The sequence below is a fragment of the Pygocentrus nattereri genome, chromosome 26 (assembly GCF_015220715.1).
Source record: "Pygocentrus nattereri isolate fPygNat1 chromosome 26, fPygNat1.pri, whole genome shotgun sequence".
Taxonomy (NCBI): Eukaryota; Metazoa; Chordata; class Actinopteri; order Characiformes; family Serrasalmidae; genus Pygocentrus; species Pygocentrus nattereri.
In genome coordinates this window covers 28302939-28319737 of record NC_051236.1, presented here as the reverse complement: position 1 = coordinate 28319737, position 16799 = coordinate 28302939, and the positions used below count along the sequence as shown (strand labels likewise).

Here is a 16799-nt window from a genome sequence, read left to right as displayed (position 1 = left end):
CAAGGCATCCATCCATCCATCCATCCATCCATCCATCCATCCATCCATCCATGTGCTGTTACTCATGTTTCATGTTAAGTAAAACGTTACGTTGTTTACATGGGACAAAACATACGTTGGTGGTTGTCAATACACTTTTAAGGCTGCCCACTTACAGCTTGTGTGGGAAACACTGGATGTTACCTTGTGGCTAGTGTGTTAGCTTAGGTTTAACAAGCTTGTAAATTGGGACACTATAAAGCACACACACTTTCTTTCAAATGGTTGTACTTTTATTAAGTTGAAGGCTTTAATAATCACAATTTACTGAAAATGGAAACGTTAACATAATGTAAATGCATTTTCAGCCACACTTTATCTTTGCTGTATTGAAAAACGAAACAAATCGAGACACCACTAAACAAATCGAGACACCACTAAACAAATCGAGACACCACTGTATCGTGTTGTATTAAAACAAAATTTGTGAGTTGTTACATTCATAGATCATTCACTTTACTGTTGATGCAGCTGAAACGTCACCTTCAAATTAGCTGCTCACTTTCAAATTCCATAGCATTGATGCGATTCATTTCTACAGTCAAATGCCCTCACTAAAGAAGACAAGAGCAGGACGGGCAACAGAAGCCTAACAAGCTGCTGAGTGGCACCATTCTCAAGCCTTGCATTTCATTAAGTGACTCATTGGCCTGGGACGTCAAAGCCTTTCATGAGCAGAACAGAGGATCCATGTAGCTTTTGTGCAAAACTACAAAGGCGTCTTTATTGCAATAATCAAGACAGTAAAGCTTCCGAAACGGCTGCAGTTGGCCAACAGATGTAAAATTAATTATAAGTCACAAGCCACATTCCAACAAAGAGACATCAACAGAGCTCTATCAGGAAGACAATGGAGCAGAAACACGAGCGTGCAATCATGGATATTAATAGCGTCTAACCTCAGATGCCCCTGCAAAGATGAGATATGAATAATACAACTGAGATCGCTTTGGAGGTTTGGACACCAGCCTGTGAGTAATTTTAACCACGGACTGTGAAGGAGGCCAGAAGAGCAGTGATGAAGTCAAAGCCATTTTCACTCGTGTGGGATCAGGATGCTTCAGACGCTGCTGCGGTCCTGCGGAAGTGTGAGGACGAAGGTGTGAATGGGAGGCTAATAGAGGCTGAGCTGTGAGTCTCTCCAGACTCCCCCCCCCCCCGCAAAGCTAATTGCATATTCGCTTCCCTTTGATGGATCTGGGCGCTGCTAGTGGAAGTTGAGATTCTGTACTCCTAACATGAGAACAACTCAGGTTAGCCCAGCACTGAAAAAAGAATGCTGTTCCATACAAAATTAGCTTCTGAATGGCTGTACAGCTGTAAGTAAAGTATGTTTCATAGTTTTGATCTCCACTCCTTATATATCTTTTTCAGCAATTGGTAGCACAGCAACAGCAGGAATCACAACCATGGCTAATGCAGTCAAAGAGCTCCCTTGTGTCTCTTTTGTTTGGCTCACTAAGCTGTAGCTGAATGTCCTCTAAAGCTAGGAATACACTGATTGCTGAAATCTTGTTCTTTGGTGACTCACACTGTAAGTTTGAATAGAACAGTGTTTGCCTGCAAAGCCTATAATTATGTTCATGTTAAATGAAAACGCTTGTTCCGACTGACATCTACATAAAACGAAGCCATACAAACAGCTCTGTGCATGCACAATAATACTGTTTAATTAAAATTAACACACATTAACAGCACATTTGAGTACTGAGCAAACACGCTGAGTCACAGCAGCTTGGTTACTGTGCACTGAAACTTTCTTTCTACAGCCTGTTTAGTTTCAACTTTTTTTTGTACTGTTATCCTCTGCGTCTCCATCCATACTGGGGATGTGGATGTGATTGTGCGTCTTTAAAACAGGCATAAAATCGCACAGCGTAGGTTTGGCGTGAATTTCCCAAGGCAGAACTTTTAAAGTGACCAACGACTTTGTGTCCGACCACCACGGTTCTGTACCACTTTTCACGTGAGCACACCATTGTTCACGGCCAGCTTGAGTCATTAGTTCATTAGTGTGGCAGTGCACGCTAGACTCACGTCACATATAAGGTATCGTGGTACTGAAATGTTGGCATTAGTGCATTTTATGAGCATGACTAAATGAGTACAACATCAGGCTGATACCTGATACTAGTGTTGGTATCAACACATCCCTAATAGAATGCAAAACCTGCAAATACATCTACCTGAATTAGCATTACAGGTAGGGATGTACAGACTTCAAAACACCTGATCCTTAAGTAATTGCCGATACCAAGTACCGATACCGATACTAACTACAGGCACTAAGGTTAGCGTGTTTTACACTGTATGTTGGATTATCTGGTGTACTTGTCTCATATCAGTGAAACCAACAGCTCAGGAACAATTTCAACCGGTATATTATCCACAACTACTGCCTTTCCACGAAATACTGGCATTACAGATTTTACCATTGGCATTTTTACTGCTGCTTGTCATCCCACACTGCTGACACATAAGCAAACAAACAAACAAACAAACAAACAAACAAACAAAACTACACTCACCCCAAATGCAAAAAATTATTTGATACCCAGCAATATGGGAACTGGGGGTAAAACAAACATATCAGTATTACAAAGCCCAACATCACAGTAATTAACGATCAAATATACTGTGCAGCAATACGTCTCCTTGTTTCAATATATTTTCACCAACTCCTTAATTAATGTTAAATAAAACATAATAAATAAAACATCATAATCAATAAATAAAATCATGTATTTCAGTAATACTGAAACCACCTTCCTATCCTTTCACTCTAGCATCCATCGACCCGGAGTGGAAAGTGTGGAAAAAACCTTTCAAAGGTTCGTATAGACTCAGAAAAAGAGAAACACAAAATAAAACAAAAATTACTAAACGACTTTCTGCAAAGCTATGAGGTAATTGAGGAATGGGTTGTAGAAGATGAAGTCTGAGACACCTCCACGTGTCCACTGACCTCTGTAGATGGAGAAACAATCTGTGCCAACAAGCTGAAAGACCAAAAAAGTCAAAGCAAAGTCAAGAAGCATCCTACACTTCACAGTCTGCATGAACAAGAGGTTATTCTACATCAGCCAGGACTCTGGACGCAGGAGTCCACCAGTGTAGACTGTATATCGCCGAGCAATGTGAACATGTATAACTTGTGATATCTGTATTATTTGGTTACCATTTGTATTCTGTACTGCTCATTAGGTGAGCACCAAATCCACCAACAGTAAGTGCACCTGACCAATAAACTGATTCCTGATTCTGATTTTTTTTTTTTTTTTTTTTTTTAAACAAGCAGTAGTTCTAGCTGACTTTATAAGAAGGATATCAACAATGCTACTTAGATTACTCTAAAGCTTGAGAACAGCATGGTGAGAAACCCTGTTCTGTGCCAAGATGTCAGGTCAGGTGCGAGTGTGACCTGAATAATTTATGGCTATCCTCTGCCAATGACGATTCAGCACATCTCCATGCGGGACCCAGAGTGAGTTTTAGCAGTGCAGGTCAGAAAGTCTGCTCAAGTTTACAGTGTGAAAAAGGAACCTCTGATCTCTGTGCTTATCTCCAAAATCAGCTCCTTCACCGCTCAATCAATAACACAACAACAGCCAAGCCTGACTGCTTTCCAAACACACAGCTGCTAATGGTCAACTGTCACATCGCATTTTGTCCTGGTCACAAGAGAAACACTGAAGTTTGAGGACGGTAAAAGGAAGAAAACTCCCACCAATGTGTGCGACACATGTGTCACCATATTTATTTTTTTGGACATTTGATCAGAACAGAGAAAAAAAAAGAACCAGTAGAGCTACATTTAAAAAACTGCTACCAAACACTGAATACAACCATTTTTATTCAATATTTTGCTTTCGGTGTTGCACTAAATTCAGTTAAAGGGGACTAATTTTCCTCTCTTTATGATATGAACGTGCACTTGGTCTGTGTTAAAGTACAGATGATATCCACGATAAGTTTACAAAAGCATACTGTATTGTCAACTATGTATAAAATTTGTCCAACCTTGTTCAACCTACTGCCACTTTAACTCTACCATCCTTCCAACCCTGAAACCGAGTCCCAGGCTGTGTATCCCCAATGAAAGCTGTTCCCAAAGATATCGCCGATGTCATGTTCCCCTTCAAAAAGACACCAACATTCTCACACAAATTACACAAACACATCTCAGCTGCCTTACAAGTGTCTTCTAATGAGCACTTAAAGGAATTATTTCTAAGACTGCATATAAGATAATCCACTTTCACAAGGACATCATCATCATCCAACAGACGGCACACTTTCAAACTATCAAACAGCAAATATGAAGGCCAAAAAAAACAAAAACAGAGTTGAGACTGGACAAGGGAAGAGCCGTGTGCCACCTGTTATCAACCGCAATTCCAAACGCTTTTACATATTCATAGAGAACAGGAGGGAACAACACTTCATTGTGGATTTCAGTAGTCTTATCATGTACTTGAGGATTAAGGAGCTGAGTCGAATCAGCTCCATTCAACTGTTAGCCTTGTCTTCAGAAAAAAAATGGAGGTGTTGTTTTCAATTACCCAGTTTTGTTACTACACTACTGTGATGTTGATTCAAACAGGACTAATTTCACTAAAGGAGCTCAGAGTTCAGCAAATTGTAGAAGGTAATTCTCTCTGGAATTATTAATCAGCAGTTTGTAAAACCTACAAACAAACAAACACCGCAGATTGTGTCAGTAACCAAACTTTCATTCCAAACTGTACATTCCCTATCTGGATAGCTGAGGGGGGGGGGGGGTGTTGAGGGAGGATGGGGCTGTTAATGAGCGCAAGAATGTGTGTCAGAACATGAATAATGAATAAACTATTCCTAAGTCTGCTTCTGGTGTTCATGCACGGGCTGTCCGTCCCATTACAATATAAATTTTAGCCCATAGAAAGAGCTTATCTGTTTCAACTTTCTGAAAAAAACTAAACATTTGAAGTGAAATTAATGTAATTATATATATATATATATATATATATATATATATATATATATATATATATATATATATATATATATACACACACACACACACACATACACACACATACATACACACACACACACATACATATACACACACACACACACACACACACACAAAAACAGTGTCAATCAGAAGATCCTGTACATCAGAAGATACAAATAAGTATATATAAAAAAAACCACCAGTCAGACACCATTCAAGAATTTGATTTAAGTTATTTCCTATAACATTAATAATAATACAATCACTATCTGATCTTGGCAATTACAGTGGCAGGAAAAAGTATGTGAACCCTTTGCAATTACCTCCATTTATGTATAGTCATCTTCAAAAATGGCCCAAGTTACAATAAATAACAAACTCCGTTTAACCTAAACCTATACATTACTCATACATTTACAATGTAGGCTGAAAAAAGTAGTGATTTCAATAAAACCTGATAGGAGTCAGGAGTTCGCCAACCTGGAGTCCAGTCAACAAAATGAGACTGGAGATATGGGTTTGAGCTACATCCAGCCAAGATCACTCCAAAGGCACAATGCAGTGTAATGTAACTAAAAATGAGCCCTATAGTAACACTTCAATGCTTGAAGGAATCACTGGAACTGGTTATGAGTCTATGATTCGAAAAATAGTGTATATGACACCATGGAGGAAGCCTCAAAAATAAATAAATAAATAAATAAATAAAAATAATGCATTAATGACGTTTACCAAAAAGCATCTCGACTCCAAAATGATATTGGGAAAACGTTTTGTGGGCTGATGAAACGCAAGTTGAACAGTTCAGGGAGGAAGATCTACATATGGTGTAAAAAAGGGAACTGCATACCAACAGTGAAGTACAGTGACGGTAGCATTTTGGGCTGCTCTGCTGCCTCTGAGCCTGGACTGACTGCCATCATCAAGCAAAAAAAAGAATTCCAAAGTGTAGTAAAAGTTTCTTAGATCATGTCAGGGGGGCTAGAGCTGAACATCAGTAAAAGCTGAGTGATGCAACAGGACACTGACCCTAAACATCCAATCAACTCGATGACCAAACAGCTAAAAAAAAATAAAATCCACAATCCGGAGTGGCCCAGCGAAAGCCCAGACCTCAACTCAGTATAGACGCTTATAGTATATAAACTTTAACTCATTTTTACAACAGCATTTTCTTTATGTCTAATAATTAAACAGAGTGCTTTTGTTACTACAGATTTAACACTGACAAAAACGTGAAAGATGTCTGTTCTGATTGGCCGGTAATGTGCAAGCAGTCCACGCTGTAAACCTTATAGTTTCAGTGTGAATGGGCAGAGCTAAACTACTGTAGGTTGAATAGGTAGCTCTGTGTAAATGTACTGGTTTTCACATTATCACAAAAAGGGGATTTAAAATGAGCCGTTTTGCAGCTTAGCTTCCATATTTTGTCAGTTTTCCATTATGGAAATCTGATTTTGCACAAGTTGGGCCAACCAAACTACTGTTAAAAGCAGAAGCTATTTTGGCCCAAAAGTGGTTTGAACACCTAAAATGATTCGAGTGTTGCTCACAACAGGATGATTCAACGTGTGAGCGTCGAGACTAATCCCACGGCAGAGCTTTTATCAGTGGTTTCTTCAGTTTTGCAGCTTTTTTGCAAAGAAAAACCTCAAGATCCAAGCGATTTAACATGAAAGGAAATAATCTCAAACCTGAAGAGCAGTGTACACATGGCATACCCACTGTTCTACATGCTCCCACTTCTCATGCGCACTGTAATGCTAATGTAAAGCTGCTGTAGTAAGCAGTGAAGGGAGGTCCTGTGTGAAACCCCTCTGTCCCTGCGGTGTGGGTCAGTCATGGCTGCCCTCCTCAGCGTTCAGTACACAGCCTGAACAGAACATTCATCACAGCAATGCATGATTCATATAACACTGGTCTGCGAGGCTGAGACTAATAGAGAAACACAACAGGGCAATTTAACACAGCCACATTAATCACAGGGAAACACACAGACACACACACGAGCAAATCTATTCATCACTCCACTAACAGTCACCAGAACAGACATGCTGCCAATCTCTTTCTCCACCCTATTCAGGCCAGTGCAGCCGACTTCACAAAGAGAACAAACACCGCGCACTAAAGGACAAACCAAACAAATGTTTTATTTGGTTTGGTGGGTGTGTGGATCACTCTCTCTCTCTCTCTGATGAAAGAAGTATGCACAATGACCTGATTTTCAAGTCATAATAAGCCAGGGATACATATCATAGTTATTGCAATATTACACACACACACACACACACACACACACACATATATACATACACACACATATACACAGAAAATATGAAGATCATATTCTTATTTACAATGGCAACCTGGTAAGAACCACAAGACACTTGTGCACTAAGAATGAAAAGGGAAAGGAAAATAGTGAAGAAATGGAAAAAATTGTAATTATATATGACTAATATAGTCAAAGGTGACACTTCTATTTCAGATCCATTCCCTAAAATAGAGAGTCAAGAAGCTCAAAAGCACAGAGTGAATGCAGTGAAGGAGAGCATTTTTACTTTCATTCTCAGGGGCTGAGATCACTCACTCTGCCACATCAATGACAAAGCAGACTAAATCCTCCCCCAGTTGCCTAAATAAAACCAGCACGAAGCATAACCCAGACAGATATCGGCAACTCTCCGCACCATTTCCCCCTTCGCTCACAGAGGTGTGTGACAAAAACCCATTAAAAGTTTTGGAGAGAAAGCCACCTCCTCACTCTCGCACCGTACAATTAGAGGATAATTTGCACTCAGTCGCACCGGGCCTGGCAGGTTTCAACTCAAAGCTGCGGTCTTTGTGATAAGGCTGAGGGAAGAAATCTAGCTCTTTCCAGACAACAGGACCTAGCTTCTACGAGAGGCGGCTGTCAATCACGGGTCCCCCCTCCATCCCTCCTTAGTTTACAATGCCGGCTTTGCCAAGGAGACCCCCCAAGTAGAGCAGAGAATCCACTCCAGAACAAGAAGCCGGCTACTGTTAGGCTGTATAAGGAGCGAGCAGGAAGGGGAGCCAATTGGAAAATCCACCGAGCTGTTCCCACACTGCTCTCTAAAGGTTTCCTGCTTTTCAGCTTTAGTCTCTAAGCAGCCACTGCCCTCTCCTTTCCACAAAGATTTCTGTTGAACGAGTGGAGAGGGAGCCAGTCGAGCATGGCTTCTTTTTTTTTTTTTGTTCGTTCAGTACTGAGCTAGCAAGAACTTTGATTAAAGTTCCCAGGAAAAACAGAACGTATGATTTCACCGTTTTAACCAGCTTCGATGAATTACGTCAATAACTACCATGAAACGTCTATGGAACTTGTAGTTATAAATTAGCATGGAAGTCGATGTGTGGACCTACATACAGGCCCTTACAAGTCATTAACATAAAGGCTGGCGATAAAGCAGAAAATATTATGTTACAATACGTCATCATAATATTCAGAGTCATAATATTCAGTTTTTCTCAGATCTAATAACTGGGTACAGACAAGATAGGAACTGCAGTGCCACATAAATTTAACAACTTTACTCCATGTTGTACAAAATGCCCTACACTGTATTCAATTATAGGGGCTTAATCATGTTCATTACGCCGTGAAACATGCAGTTAATGTTCTTTGAGATGTTCTGACGATGTCTATGACATGCTCAGAAAAGCATATTACAACATAATTTATCATGCTGACGGTAAAACGGCATCGTACTGCCTACTCCTACTGTAAGGTGTTAGGTTCAGTTTCTAACTTACCACGGGACGACTCCAGCAGGCAGTGCGGAGCTGTGTACAGTGCTGTTACAAATCCGTGATCATTCATTTTGCTGTCACGTCCGCTGCCAAGCGAGGCCTAAAGACAGCTATGTTGTGCGACGGGAAACAAACACATGCACTTGACTGTGGCTTGAGTTCTGGGCTTGGATTTGTAACTGGGCCACTCCACTGTTTAGCCCGATACTGAAACGCCATTAGTGACCACTGTCACAAAAACAGTGAAGAAAATTAGTACAGTTCTCAGATTCTCAGAGCTTGGACTCCACACAATTTGAACTCATCAATGACATGAGCTACGGCATCTACACGACTAAACAGCGCCACTGCAATGATACAGGAGAGCCCATAGCAACATTGGTTGTGATATTCACTCTGAAGAAAGGCCCAGCCTGAGGGTCTGAACCATTGAGCTGAACCATGTTTGGAGCCTGTCCACTTAAAAAGCAAAAGAAGCTAAGATTAGCATCTACAACTGAAGTTGGCAAAACAGCATCAGTCAAGATTCCTATGAACTAGCAAGCATTTATAATTATAATGCATCTAGCAAAGTAAAGTAGGTGGCTTGCTGGAAATAACAGAAAACAACTGCTAATGTACAACTTAAAAACAAACCAATCTTTGTAGACCACACACAAACTGTTATGACCGCTACTTTGTCTAATGTCTTTGGTTAGTTTCAGAAAATGTAGTCCTCAATAGCCTCCCTATCTGTGTGTGGCGCAATCAATGTCGTAATACAGCTGAACTGGCCACATTAGCTGGATCACATCCAGTTATCTCCACACCTCATAGCTGATCCAACTTTAAGGTCAATAAGCTCCAAGTTTGACAGAGTCACTCTGTGCATAGTAGTTAAAAAGGTCCATCCAAACTAGAATGAAAAACATAGGAGCAGTGAAGCTGTAGGTAAGACAATTCAGAGCCACAAAACAGATCAATGAGAGGGGTATAAGGCAAACTGGAATTCAGAGATGAGCTGGGAATGTCCAGCACAGTACTGTACTTGTATAGTATTCCTGCTTCAGTCAATGAAGCGCATGATAATCAGGTTGGGAGTTGAATCAGGTGGATTAGAAAACATTAAACTCTGTAGTGCTTAAAGCTCCAGAAATGACAACAGCAAGTCCTCCTATACACCTGATTGCAAAACTGATCATTTCATAGCACACGCTTAAAAAGATGGTTCTTCAAGGGCTCATTAGTAAAGGCAATGGCTCTATTTAGAATCATTGGTTCTGTATAGACTCATTCGGTTCTCTGCATGGCGAAATGATTCTTCAGGCTGATGCACAATGTGTTGTACATGGTTCTATACAGAACCTTCTGAAACTGGTATTATACAGCACCAAAAAGGGTTCTGTTATTCTTATGACATCAAGCCTGTAACTACAAACTCTTTTTGGTGCTGTATAGAACCCTTTTCAAAAAAGGTCTTATACAGAACCACATACAACACATTCTGCCTCAGCGTGAAGAACCACTTCACCACACAAAGAACCATTTAAGCATGCAAATGGTTCTACAAAGAACTCCTGGGCCATCTTTGGTAAGAGTGCAGTTCCTCCTGAGAAACCAAGTTATCCCAATTCCATCACCTATCCATTCATATTCTCCACACGTCATCCACAGACACCACTGGCAATAATACAATGATTTAGTAAATCAGTATTAACTGTTTCTCACTTGTAATTGAACCAAAGAAATTTCAGTCAACAGTGCAGATTCTGATATTTCAATTCATACTATATTTATGTTTGTCAGTAGAAGAAAAAATATTATTATACATTTAATTTTGAGGAAAAAGTTCTTTACATTTTTGCTATTTTTTTTTCTAGACATCAAAAAAAGGAAAAGTGTAAGAACTCAAAATTGCACACACATGTAATTAATTGCACAACTCACAATGTAATTAAGATCAAGCAATAGAAAGTGACAGGGAGTAGATCACAGCCATTATTTGCAATAACACAACCTCGGTTGTTCTACTGCTTTTATAAAGAAATAAAGGCCCAAACATTGCATTAAATGTGCTTTGATATTGGCAACTCCTTCTGCCACAAAACACAGCAGCCTTTTGCGTTATGGAGTCAAAAAACTGTTGCAATACCAGGTACGAATCTGCTTTTTCAATATTTTTAGTGTTGTTTTGTTCTGCCTAGTCTGTAAAACATGTCATGTCAGTCTTGTTTGCTGAACTGTATTCTGTTCATTTATGTTTAATTCCAGTTTGCATAGTTGCCCTAATGGCAATTAAGGGCAACGGCAGGCTTGGAATTTGATGCAATCGTGCGGTCAGACTCTTCTTCAGAATTTGACCAAACTGTCTCCATTTCTTCCCAATTTTTATTTGAGCCCAGCAGCTTCCCTTTAAAATGTCTAAAGGTTTTACCACTAGGCCAACAGAATTGCTCCAAATTCACATCTTTTTAACTTACATTAAAAATAAAGAACGTTTTGCTTGTTGATTTTTCTTTGGACAGGAACGATACTCATGTTGTGTTTTGTATGTAGAAATGTAGTGTTGATCATCTGCAGTGCAAGGCTTACTCAGCAGCCAGTACAGAATGATCAGAACTGCTGTATAAATTACATTACATGCCCACAATCGAATAGCACAGCAACACAAGAGACATTTGACTTCTAAGGGTTAAACGGAAGTTAATAACTAATACAAAATGTAAACTTTGCATTAGCGTTCACAACGGAAATGGTCCATTCAGACCCAGGTAACCCTCACTCCACTGCCACTAATGTTACCATAATGATCATACTCAGGGATCCAGACATTCCGTACTTCCATCTCCTTTACGGCAAAATATTCATAACAAGACAAAGTGCCTCAACACACATTTCGATTAGCCTAGGCCTCGCAGACTAATATTTCATACCAACAGCAGCAGCAGTGCTTTATTCCCTGCAGATAGACACCAGTGTGGCACACAAAAGGTAATAAATTTGGCGTTCCACTTCAGCGACCAGGAGAAAATTAAAACCAGGATGCCTCTTCAGCATCTCTGCATTAGATATTCAAACCCGCTTCTACTGATCTATAGAAGATGGCAAAATCACAGTCGAATACAATGTTTAGGCTAAAATAGGATTTTCCAGGAAGATAATACAACACAAGAAGGCTACAACCTAAGAAGTAAAGTTGTTAAAAGGGTTCTTTGAAGCAGTGCCACATTAAACACCTGTGTTTCCCTAAAAACAAAAACAAACAAACTTTTCAGTGGACGGTTCTTTAAGAATGCTTTTTATGTTCAATATACAGTGAAGACTTTCTCCACGACCATACATGCAAGAGTGCAGGCACATATTTGATCCTCTTGCTCTTTAATAACAACAATAAAATAAACAATAAAATAAAATGCACTCCCTTATCCTCTCCCCCACTCCCCTATCCGCAAGCAGCATATGGCCAGGCACATTATTGAGATGAGCGTCCGTCTGGTGTGGTCTTCCACATCTAAATTCAGATTTATGCGCTGACCGACACACATTTGGGCCCTTCCTCGTTTCCTTCATCAGGCATAACTCGGTGTCTGCTGGCAAAAGAAAGCAAAATTAAACCTTTCAGGCACACTTAAGCTAATCAACAGCATAATTTGTCTACCTGAGAGAACTGCAAATGAACCTTTGTGCATTCAGAGGGAGATATAAAGTCTGTAATATCAGACAAGGCCCAGTTTTAAAAGCTAGGCTGAAGGCAACGTGAGCAGACTGATACAGCACTGAAGACTTTTCCAATTGCAAGGATTCTACTGAATACAGCCGAGAAATGCAGCCTACATCAGTTTTTTACCTTCACAGTCACCTGTGTCACCTGTAATCCACTGCATGCACATCTGGCCTGAAGAAAAAGAAATCAAAAGAAATGCTGGCAATTGTTCAGAGTTGTTCATGTACAGTGTACGTTCCAAAAGCTAATAGTTTAGTTTAGATTGTGCGTCAAACGTATAAAATATATATTTTTAAAATGGGCCTGTGAGGAGGGATAGCCTCAGCAAATTATTGCACATGTTGTATAAAAGGTTAGTAAAATATACAGTATGCTATACTGTACATGGATGTATTTGAGGGTGTAAACTGAATGCAGGTTGTGAAATGCGCCTGCTTTAAGTTAGCTTTCAATGGAATATGATCACTTTGCATCATAGCTTACCGTCATTCATAGCAACAGTATTTTCTCCAAACTTCTCACTCCAACTTCTTTCCAATAACCTGGCAAAGCAATCCTGATAGACCATTTAATTAAGCATGGTTTGGCTTTTAAAAAGTCTATTAAAACTACACAGTGACAACACCAAAAGTTCATAGATTTTGCAGTAAGTTTGGTCTTCTGAGATCTGAATCATGCTCAGCAGAGTCCACGTTACACTCCCAGAGCAGGTATGGAGCTCAGTGGCGGTAAAGTGGAAGCACATGGGAATAAAAGACTCTATTTAGAAGTCGTCCGAGCGAGGTCTCTCGCTAAAGAGCGCTTCACCATGTTCTGCTATCAGCTGCCCCCTGGGCTACTGGGTAACGAGTTTGTCTCCCAGGGCTGCCAAAGATTGCTGTGGGCCCACATGGGAATTCACCTCCTGCTAACAAGGACATTGGATCTTAAATTTGGACCACAGCTATCGCTCTGGGAAAGGTCACATTGTAAGCATGTGGTATTTGGGCACCATGTGAACAATTTCTGCATAAGCACTTTCAATTATTTATACATAAATTGTGCTTGTGCAAATCTACATGAATAAAGCACACCGTCATGCAGCCGGGGCAAATACTGAGGAGTTCAACATAATTATAATAAAGTACACCCAACGCTCAAAGTTATCATGAAAGACAGCATGAGGAACATTTAAAAGGAAAAAAGAATACGCACTTCAAGCATCTCAGTGCTATTTTTAAGTTCTCTACCGTCTCTTCCAAGTAATGCAGTGGGGAGAAAAGGGGGAAAACAGCCCAGCGTTCACCAGGCTGTTTCAAAAGCTGCAGTACACCACGCCGAAGTCAAAAATATCTTTTTTTATTTTGGTGGAAAGCCAACGAGACAGCAGTTTGAAACGACTTGCTACAGTCCGACCGCCCACACTGCCAAAATGAAAGAATTCCAACCTTTTTTTTATTATTTCCACATAATCCAGTTGTCATTCAAAAACATCCCTCTGAACAGGTTGCTATGAAATGGTTAATTGTAGAGAAAGTTACCGACTGGGATTTCTTACAGTGGTGGTGACCGGAATGAGGGGTTATGATGTTTACACACAAACAGGGCCATTTTGTTTGCCATCCAAAAAGAGCCAGCACAGCTACATGTTGTCTGACTTCTCACACGTAACCCTTCACAGGTATTGAGCTCTTCACGCTGATTTAATTATGCAGAAATCTTGAAGAATCTTTGGACTTGCGTCTGCAACTTCGGTCTGGTAAGCGTGCATGCTGCTCTAACTGAAACATCACTGTGGTACACTCAGGAGTGGAAGCTGGCAGTTCGACATGAGGCAAACATTTCGGATCTGGCCGGGTGGTCCTTAAGAATGCAAGAATGCAAGTTTATGAAGTAAAAATTGGCTAAATATACCCGTCAATCAAACAAGACGGTCCTCATGCGTGTATTAAGATACATGTATTATCTTAATTAAGTACTTATCAAGATTAAGTACTGTGAAATGTTAAGTGCCTCTTTGGTTTGATTTTACCAAATCCTTGTGCAATTGCTTTAGGACTGCGGTTTGTTTGAGAACATTGCCGTTTGTATCCTGGTGTGCACCAAATTACTTCACCGAGACCCCCTGAGGGTCCAGAGTGGATGTTGACACGCTGTAACAGCACAAGCCAAGATGAGCAGACATGAAGCAATGGAGGTGAAACATCCCCTTAACATTTGGCCCAACAAGAGTATCTTGGATTATTGATGCAACAAAAAAAAAAAAAAAAGACTTACACACAAGTTAAACTTACACTGCTTAAGACACACACAAAGTTCATGTCTTCTGCGATTTGTGCTTAGCTCATGCTTCATGAGGTTTCACTGCTAAAAGTGAACCAGATGAGGTTTACTGTGCCGTCACTTCTCTGCCTCTTGTTAATGAACAGTTTGTTGTTCACTGACAATCTCACACGTGAATATGTGCCAATATAATAAATACTGCCTGTGCTTTTGTGATTGAAAGTTTACTCTGTTTTGACCAGCAACTTGCAACACAATAAAACAAAACACAAAAAATAGATGTTCCAGCATATTTTGTTCTTCATTCTTATATTTATTCATCTTTACAAAAACAACAGTCATTCTTTATTCCTTAATAATCTAATGTATAGAACACATTTTAAGGTGAACATTGGCCAAAAATGTCTGTTGTATATCTGGTACGTTGTGTTATTGTATCATATTGTGACTCTTGTATCGTGACCCTTGCTGTATCATGAAGTTGCTGACAATCCCCAGCCAAAGAAGTTTTCACTGGCTCCATGAGTCAAAACAGTGCTCACGTGAGCTACCCACTGCGGACAGCTTCCAGCGGCCAACAGTTGGCCTGGTGTGTCAGGGTCTCCAACATGAAGCAGCTGTGCCAGCAGTAAATTAAATGTGTGATGCTCTGCAAAGTGGCAGCTGCAGCGACCAGCAGGACAATTCTTGTGGTATTATGATTTGGATCAAATCACTTTAGAATGTCTGACCATCACACAAATGCAGCATTTTGTTCTCTTTTGATCGAACGGTAAATATGTGAACCCTAAGCGAACCTAAAGTAAAATGCAGCAGTGATTTCCTGCTTTGGTCCACATCAAGGGAGCCAAGCCACAGGTGTGAAGACACCTTCAGCGCTGCCTTATTCTAAAAGTCCTATCATTAGAATGCCAAACATTTTCTAATTATCCACTGAGCCATACTGTTCACACAGCATGTCAGAGTGATCACACTGCATGTTATTTGCATCAAAGTGATGGAATTCTCATTCTGTTCTTTAATCTCTCTGCCAAAGCAAATGTAGCTCAAGCTGTGGCTTTTTCCTTAAAGCACAGCTTTGCTCTTTATTTCAATCATGACATCTCCTGCAAGTATAAAACAGAGTTTATTTAAAACGTTTCCCACTTCAATGTATTTCAAGTCTTGCTCGTATATCGGTAAATAGTTTCTCAGTTCGTTTATGTTCTCAAACCTACCCACGCAGTGAATGCCTTTGAATTAAAGGTAGAAAAAAAAAATCAAATGAACATGAGTTATCACTGGCAGTCAATCAGCCAAGACATGTTCGAAACATGACGTGCGTTGTTTTTAGCTCATAAGATTAGATGCTTGGCTAATGTTGCAAACAAATGCTGAACAAATCAGCAGTAATGTTACCGCAGTTCATATCATATGAACTAGTAGTAACGAAGAGAGCACATATAATACGCCCCCTTGTGGTATAGTTTGAGCAGTACTACAAAGATGGACATCATGCAGATGATAACGTAGTTCCAGTTTTGATATAACTGTTAAAATAAGGTCTATCCATGCCATTTTACTAACCCACTTTTTTTTTAAAAATAAATAGTAAGTAGCTTTTTAATAGATTTTTAAAGCAATTATAATTCTGGCATATATTGAGGGACGTATGGCGAAAGTGTTTGTTAGCAACATTAGCCTAGCATCTCCCATCGCAAACTACGAAGCACATCAGATATCAAACATGTTGGCTGATCGACTGCATCTGGGGTAAATGGGGTAAGAGATAAACCTTTTTGATTTGATTTTTTGCCAAACTACTCCTTCAATAACATGCACAGCTCTGAATGAGAGCAGAATAAATATGAAAGTATTTCTGAGCCAGCAATAAATATGCATTCATATAGCTCTGTATTTACTCGGCCAAGAAAACAACGAAACGGAGCCAAAGCCAAAGGTAAAATATATAGTAAACTATTCAAATATACAATGAGTCTAAGAACATTAGTGTGAGACATTGCTTGTGCCACCTGAAGCACG

The 16799-nt window shown here is 39.9% G+C and overlaps 1 protein-coding gene and 1 long non-coding RNA gene across 2 annotated transcripts in view; both read right to left on the bottom strand.

The window, feature by feature from the left end:
• hs2st1b (heparan sulfate 2-O-sulfotransferase 1b) overlaps nucleotides 1-16799 on the bottom strand; it is an 84074-nt gene that overhangs the window by 62178 nt on the left and 5097 nt on the right. The gene's annotated exons all lie outside the window — the stretch shown is intronic.
• LOC108427653 lies at nucleotides 12079-13708 on the bottom strand. Its single transcript, XR_001857873.2, has 3 exons — nucleotides 12999-13708; nucleotides 12639-12686; nucleotides 12079-12381 (listed from the first exon to the last, which is right to left on the bottom strand). It is a non-coding gene; the product is annotated as an uncharacterized LOC108427653 (long non-coding RNA).